Here is an 8,357-nt window from a genome sequence, read left to right as displayed (position 1 = left end):
ACTGAGAACCTATGACATGGCTAATGTAACCCGGATTTGCAGAACTAAGAAAGTACATTTTGAGAAAATTCAGGATGTAAAACTGTAAGTATATTTTTTGCCATTCTTATTACCAGCTAAAGAAGAAGGTTTATTCCTTGTCACTTGTATGCTATTTGTAAGGACCATTTCTGGCGTCTATGTATAGCTAGCCTAAATCCAAAACATTGTATCAAAAATGTTAACTCAGATGTGCCAAAACAGCTCGTATGTGGCAGTCCACGAAACATCTGTTTTACTTCATTCAGAAACAAATTTAATCAACCAAAATGTAAAGCACATATTATGTGAGTGTACATGATTTGTTTACAAATCAAAAGTGCTGGCATCTGCGTCCATTGTTTGTTTACAAAAGTAGTTCCTTTAAGCACGTGAATGCAATATGAAGGTGTGCAATATCGTAAAATACTAGCGATTCTGACAATGTTAACGGAGAAAAAAAATGAGCATACAATAAAACATGTTCATGGGTATAATGTAAGCAGCTATGCGAACCCCTACTGATGCGAAACGTGAATATTTTCTTCTTTACTTTTTTATTGCACGGGTATTTTGTTTTTCTTCAATGTTGGCTGGTTACTGCAGTCGTCCGAATGAAGCCGATTCCAGTAAAGATCTTTTCTTGTATATATGATGGCAGATGATAAGCAAACTTTAAACTTATAACATTGAAATATACAGAGAATATTTTGCAATGATATCTATATTTTCTAAGGCTAGATGAGATTTATTATACAGGTAATCACATGTTTTGAAATTCATGTAATGGTCATGTAATGGTCATGTAATGGTCCATGTATTGTTATGACTATATGGTCTTCAATTAAGTAGGAGGCAATATTAGGAAACAAAAATGAAAACCAAAATAAATTAGTTACTGATTTTAGAAACATTAGAGTAGCAATTTATGGCAAATTTAACTAAAGCATGCAAGACGTGAGCTTACGGTTACGCTCCATATGGATTGGAGACGGCGAAAAACTCTTCAAATAATTCTGAAACTAGGATAAGTAAACTAATTTTGTAAAGCTTTATTAGCTTAAATGAATATTTAAACAATTCAATATTTCTTACAAGTTTCAATCATCTTGTGTTCTAAATAAAAATGGTGTCACCGCATATAATAGTCACGGGTCAAGCAGGTTCTATTAAAGAGAGAGAAACTGGTGAATATATTTGTGACCCTTATGACCTTAGGTTCCTCACAATGACCTGTAATAAGCCTGTTCTTTAGCTCTTAACATATGTGGAAAATGTATGTGATTTGTTGTTTTTTGTCTGGCATGGCTTTTCATAGAGACGGTATTGCTTTAGGAAAAATACTAGGTGCTATATAGGTCACCGCTCAGGGTATCATTTGCTTTTGGGATAAGACACTTACAAACCGACTGACCAAGACACACACACACACACACACACACACACACACACACATAGTGACAGAGATGCCATTCATATATTTAAACATTTTAAATGTTCTGTTTTAGAACCTTGTTATTGTTTTTTTGTAGGATACTCAGCTTAAGTTTCAGATCAATTGATCAAGATTTTCATCTAGAACATTTTTTTCCTTCTCTTATTCCTCTGATGCCTTTGATTATGGCAAGAGAGATAGAAATAGAAAAAGGAAAAGCAGGAGACGTTTCGATGAAAATGTTTACCGTTTTCCCAGAAAATGGTTATTAAAACGTAAATATGGAATTTGTTCTAGTAACGCTTCCTCTTAAACTAATCACTAATAAAAGGACATTCATCATTGGGTTTACAGATTACAAAAATGATTTTCCGTATCCAAGAATATCACGTAGGAGGAGCATAACAGGTAGGGAAGGGGTATGTGGCATGGAACACTTGCATTCAAAGCGTTGCCAAAATATACATTTAACCACCAAATGTAACGAGAAGTTCCGTTTGGGGGAGGGGCGCTGGACTGTATCCCTCTCTCCCTATGGATACGCTTCTGCTGTTGAAATTATATGTGTATTCATAACTCAATGGGTAAATTATAATTTTATAACCCACAACACTGCTGGGTCAATTTGCATTATGCCAATATTTCAAGGAATTTTTTTAATGTAATGTATCAATAAATGTCCTCATATTTTGTTTCTTTTTTAATTCAAGCGTTGGTTAGGAACTTTTAAGACCTGGGACACTAAATATTTCTGAGTCTGCAAGATCAGGCCGTTTATGTCCTTGGTGGTAATGATTTTTTGTGTTATTGCAATACTGAACTTTCCATGAAGTGAAATTTACATCTTGACGTTAACTACATTGTGCAACGTCCCTGTTTGAGCGTAGGTAACAAATTGCTCAATGAAGCACGAAGACACACGAAAGAAAACAAGTTTGCTCGTGTTTGGTACATCACATAAACGAATTCATGTCGTTGTAACATTAATTTACTAGTACGTCTACTTTATCGTCAGTTACTTATCACTAAAACATTTGCAAAACTTCATCTACTTTTGAATCGGATAATGAAAATCTCATGGAATCTCCAAACTATAAATGCGTTGTCTTGAAATTTCGAAACTGAACCACAAGCACTGGAAAACCATTTGTCAGAACTGAAAATTATTTTTATGAAACCGTATTCATTCAAGTGAGTTTTTGTGCCTCATTTTGTAAAATATATTTTGTGTTTTAATGGAAACCTAAATTACATGAAATGCAGATCTAATTAATAGTGAACACACATATTTCAACAAAATAAGATAACGTCTATCGCGTTACAAATAGCTCATTTGAACGCATATGGTCTTGATTAAAAATTGGTAAAGACGTCGTTATAAACACGGCACAATTAGGGTTGTTTCCCTTTGTATGTGTTTCTCTGCATACAAGAGGTAAAAAAAATGTTATCACATGTTAGCATTAACTATTATTTTTGTCACAATAGTTTCCTTTCTTGACTACATTTAACTGAATAACATATAGATGTTTAATCAATAATTCGTGAGCATAGCAAAGTTTTGGAATATATGTTACATTCTAGCATGTAAAATTAATAAAAGAATTAAAAATAAATTTTAATTTTATTATTTTCCGACAGAACAAACGTTGATTAGTTGTATTTCATTAAAATTAATTTTCAGATCAATAAAGCCATTTATCATTTATAGAAAACACAGACATAATTAGTGCGAGAGACACACTACCCCATTGTTTGGCTTTCCGTGGGTCCTTTCTAGGAATAGATTGGATTTAAATTGGATTCCATGCAGGAAATTCTGATAGTTTTTGAGGAAATGATGTCCTTTTGTATTCTTGTAGCGAGATGTGGCTAGATTGCATTTGTGTGACATGAAATTTCTATTCATGGCAATTTCCATTAATATCTTATTTAAAGAGCATACCTATTTTATGGATATTTGTTTTTGCATCCATCTCTTTCCTTCGTGGGTGCTGAGATATCATCCATCTAAGTTTCTCTCCATCCCTAGTTTTGTAAATCTAGGTGTAAATTCACCAAACTGGTACATCAGTTGTCCTTACGGTAAAAAACACAACAGATACATAATTTTAAAAACCTCCCCATAATATTCAGGATAAGGGCAAAGGCAAAAACTATAAATATTTCAAGCAGTTTAGATAAAATTTATCTCAGTAGTCTCCTTTTAAAATCATTCAGAATTTTTATATTGATAGGTAGCTATATCATATCCATTTTTTACTTTTGAAACTGTTTGTCCAACAGTTCATTTATGTTATTATTTTTAGAATTGGCCTCTTCCTTTTTTTCTTCAAGTTTTCATTGGTTATATCTACTATTTTAAACATATTATTTTTGCTAAATTATGGCAACATAACTGCGCTTGTAGTTCTTTGAAATTTGTTTATAAAAACTAAGATTCATTTTATGATAGTTCGTGAATTAGTGAAGTTTCTAATAAAAAATAATTTGGATCTTTCACAACGATAACATAATGGTCAGAATTAGTGGAGTTTCCAAATGTTTTTAACTCAAAGGAAATTAGATTTCAAGGCAGGCGCTGATATTATAGCACGATGTTATAATATGATCAATGGGTTGAGTACAGATACTATGATTATTTTCGCAGAGGAAGAAACAGCCCCAATAAAGATATATGACATTAATTAGTTCTTCGTTCTTCTTAAGAACACGTATTAGATTGAACAGCGTGACAGAATCTGTATTTACATCATGGCATGCATTCTGAACAGAAAACAGTAGATTTCTGCACTAAAAGACTAATGTAAACAAAAATATACACCTTCGTATCCACATACATTTCTCTCACATTAGATTGCATCATTCTAATTTTCATGCTTTCCTTCTCTCTGGCTCGTCTGTTTCGTGCTACTCTACATTATTGCATCACAACAGTGGTGAATTTGTTAAAACCTTTCTTTCCAAATGCTTTTAAACTGAATCATCAAATCAGATTTCAAGGCAGACGCTGATTATATTATAGCACGATGTTATTATAATTGACCAATATGATGAATACACACACACACACACACACACACACACACACACATATATATATATATATATATATATATATATATATATATATATATATATATATATATATATATATATATATCTATATATATCTATATCTCTCTCTCTATATATATATATATATATATATATATATATATATATATATATATATATATATATATATATATATATATATATATATATATATATATATATATATATATATATATATATATATATATCAATGCGCGTCTACAATAAATGCAATAAATGTCAATGGTGTAATATTCCATTAGGTTTGTCGCTAGATGCTTGCTGATGGAGTATCTAATATGTTTTGTCGTTAAATATTTTATGATGAAATGTCGAATATGTTTTGTCACTAGCTGATCGAGTACTCCAAGTCGAGCGCGACCTATCACGAGATGAATCCACTTATGATGTCAAATTAGTCATGTCGCTATTCACTCGATGATGCAGTGCTGAATAATTTCTGTCGCAAGGTGCTTCATGGTGCAAAGTCGAATAATTTCTGTCGCTAGATGTTTCATGGTGCAATATCGAATGTGTCTTGTCGCTAAATGCTTTGTGGTGCAATCTCTAATGTGTCTTGTCGCCAGATGCTCTACGATGAAATGTCGGGTATATTTCGTCGCTAGATGTTTCATGGTGCAATGTTGACTGTGTCTTTATGATTAAAATGTCATGGTGCAATGTTGAATGCGTCTTTTCGCTTGCTGCTTCATGGTGCAATATTGAATGTTTCTTACCGCTATAGGCTTCATTGTGTATTGTCGAATGTGTCTTGTCGCTATATGCTTCATGGTGCAATGTCGAATGTGTTTTGCCGCTATATGCTTCAAGGTGCAATGTCAAATGTGTCTTGTCGCTATATGCTTCCTGCGGCAATGTCGAATGTGTCTTGTCGCTAGATGTTTCATGATGAAATGTCGGGTATGTTTTGTCGCTTGATATTTAATGGTGCAATGTCGAAAGTGTTCCGTTTCAAGATGCTTCATGATGAAATTTCAAATGTGTTCCGTTGCAAGATGCTTCATGATGAAGTTTAAAATGTGTTTCGTTTCAAGATGCTTCATGAGGTAATGTCGAACATGTTCTGTCGCAAGGTGTTTAATAATGCAATGTGGAATGTGTTTTGTAGTTTGCTGCTTCGTGATGAATGTGGAATATGTCCTGTGGCAAGATAATTCATGATGCAATGTCGAACACGTTCTGTCATTAGATGCTTCATGATGTAACGTCGAATATGTCCTGTCGCAATCTATTTCATGATGCAATGTCGAACATGTTCACCGCTCCGGTGGCCTATTGGGTAGAGCGTCTGCCTCGGATGCGGGAGGTCGTGGGTTCGATCCCCGGCCGAGTCATACCAAAGACTTGCATAAATGGTACTAACAGCTGCTTCGCTTGGCGCTCAGCATTAAGAAGTTAGTGTTAAGACTGGTCGGCCTGGTGTAAGGATAATGTGACTGGGTGGGACATCATGCTACATGTCTGCGGCATGATGCCCCAGTGCAAGACATCACTGTAAACTGCCACACTGCAAATATCGTAGCGATATAACTGGAAAATTGTTAAAGCTACCTTAAAAATCCAAATCACACACACTCACACTCGAACATGTTCTGTCACTAGATGCTTCATGATGCAATGTCGAATATGTCCTGTCGCAAGGTATTTCATGATGCAATGTCGAATGTGTTTTTGTCGTTAGTTGCTTCTTGATAAATGCCGTTTGTATTCTGTTGCAAGATGCCTCATGATGTAATGATGAATGTGTTCCGTTGCAAGATTCTTCACGATGTAATGTTCAATATGTTCTTTAACTAAATGTTTCATAATGCCAAGTCGAATGTGTTCCGTTGCAAGATGTTCATGATGTAATGTTGAATGTGTTTTATCGCAACTTTTTCATGATTAAACGTCGGATGAGTTCTATCGCTAGATCTTTCGTGATGGAATATTGAATATTGAATATATTTGTTGCTTGATGCTTCGTCATGTAGTATCGAATGTGTCTTGTCGATGTACACTTTGTGACACCATGTCGAATATTCTCACGCTTTATCACGTAATGTCGAATGAGACTTATTGCTATATACTTCAAGACTGCAATGTTGAATGTGGCTTGTCGCTAGATGCTTTATAATGTAATGTTGAATGTGGCTTGTCGCTAGATGCTTTATACTGTAATGTTGAATGTGGCTTGTCGCTAGATGCTTTACAATGTAATGTTGAATGTGGCTTGTCGCTAGATGCTTTATACTGTAATGTTGAATGTGGCTTGTCGCTAGATGCTTTATACTGTAATGTTGAATGTGGCTTGTCGCTAGATACTTTACAATGTAATGTTGAATGTGGCTTGTCGCTAGATGCTTTATAATGTAATGTTGAATGTGGCTTGTCGCTAGATACTTTACAATGTAATGTTGAATGTGGCTTGTCGCTAGATGCTTTATAATGTAATGTTGAATGTGGCTTGTCGCTAGATACTTTATAATGTAATGTTGAATGTGGCTTGTCGCTAGATGTTTTATAATGTAATGTTGAATGTGTTTGTCGCTAGATGCTTTATAATGTAATGTTGAATGTGGCTTGTCGCTAGATGCTTTATAATGTAATGTTGAATGTGGCTTGTCACTAGATGCTTTATAATGTAATGTTGAATGTGGCTTGTCGCTAGATGCTTTATAATGTAATGTTGAATGTGGCTTGTCGCTAGATACTTTATAATGTAATGTTGAATGTGGCTTGTCGCTAGATGCTTTATAATGTAATGTTGAATGTGTTTGTCGCTAGATGCTTTACAATGTAATGTTGAATGTGGCTTGTCGCTAGATACTTTCTAATGTAATGTTGAAAGTGGCTTGTCGCTAGATGCTTTATAATGTAATGTTGAATGTGGCTTGTCGCTAGATGCTTTATAATGTAATGTTGAATGTGGCTTGTCGCTAGATGCTTTATAATGTAATGTTGAATGTGGCTTGTCGCTAGATACTTTATAATGTAATGTTGAATGTGGCTTGTCGCCAGATGCTTTATAATGTAATGTTGAATGTGTTTGTCGCTAGATGCTTTACAATGTAATGTTGAATGTGGCTTGTCGCTAGATACTTTCTAATGTAATGTTGAATGTGGCTTGTCGCTAGATGCTTTATAATGTAATGTTGAATGTGGCTTGTCGCTAGATGCTTTATAATGTAATGTTGAATGTGGCTTGTCGCTAGATACTTTATAATGTAATGTTGAATGTGGCTTGTCGCTAGATGCTTTATAATGTAATGTTGAATGTGTTTGCTACTAGATGCTTTATAATGTAATGTTGAATGTGTTTGCTGCTAGATGCTTTATACTGTAATGTTGAATGTGGCTTGTCGCTAGATACTTTATAATGTAATGTTGAATGTGGCTTGTCGCTAGATGCTTTATACTGTAATGTTGAATGTGGCTTGTCGCTAGATACTTTATAATGTAATGTTGAATGTGGCTTGTCGCTAGATACTTTATACTGTAATGTTGAATGTGGCTTGTCGCTAGATGCTTTATAATGTAATGTTGAATGTGGCTTGTCGCTAGATACTTTATACTGTAATGTTGAATGTGGCTTGTCGCTAGATACTTTATAATGTAATGTTGAATGTGTTTGCTGCTAGATGCTTTATAATGTAATGTTGAATGTGGCTTGTCGCTAGATTCTTTATAATGTAATGTTGAATGTGGCTTGTCGCTAGATGCTTTACAATGTAATGTTGAATGTGGCTTGTCGCTAGATGCTTTATAATGTAATGTTGAATGTGGCTTGTCGCTAGATGCTTTATGA

The sequence above is a fragment of the Sinohyriopsis cumingii genome, unplaced genomic scaffold (assembly GCF_028554795.1).
Source record: "Sinohyriopsis cumingii isolate HCF-2022 unplaced genomic scaffold, ASM2855479v2 utg001510l, whole genome shotgun sequence".
Classification (NCBI taxonomy): Eukaryota; Metazoa; Mollusca; class Bivalvia; order Unionida; family Unionidae; genus Sinohyriopsis; species Sinohyriopsis cumingii.
Note: the sequence above shows the minus strand (reverse complement) of the source record.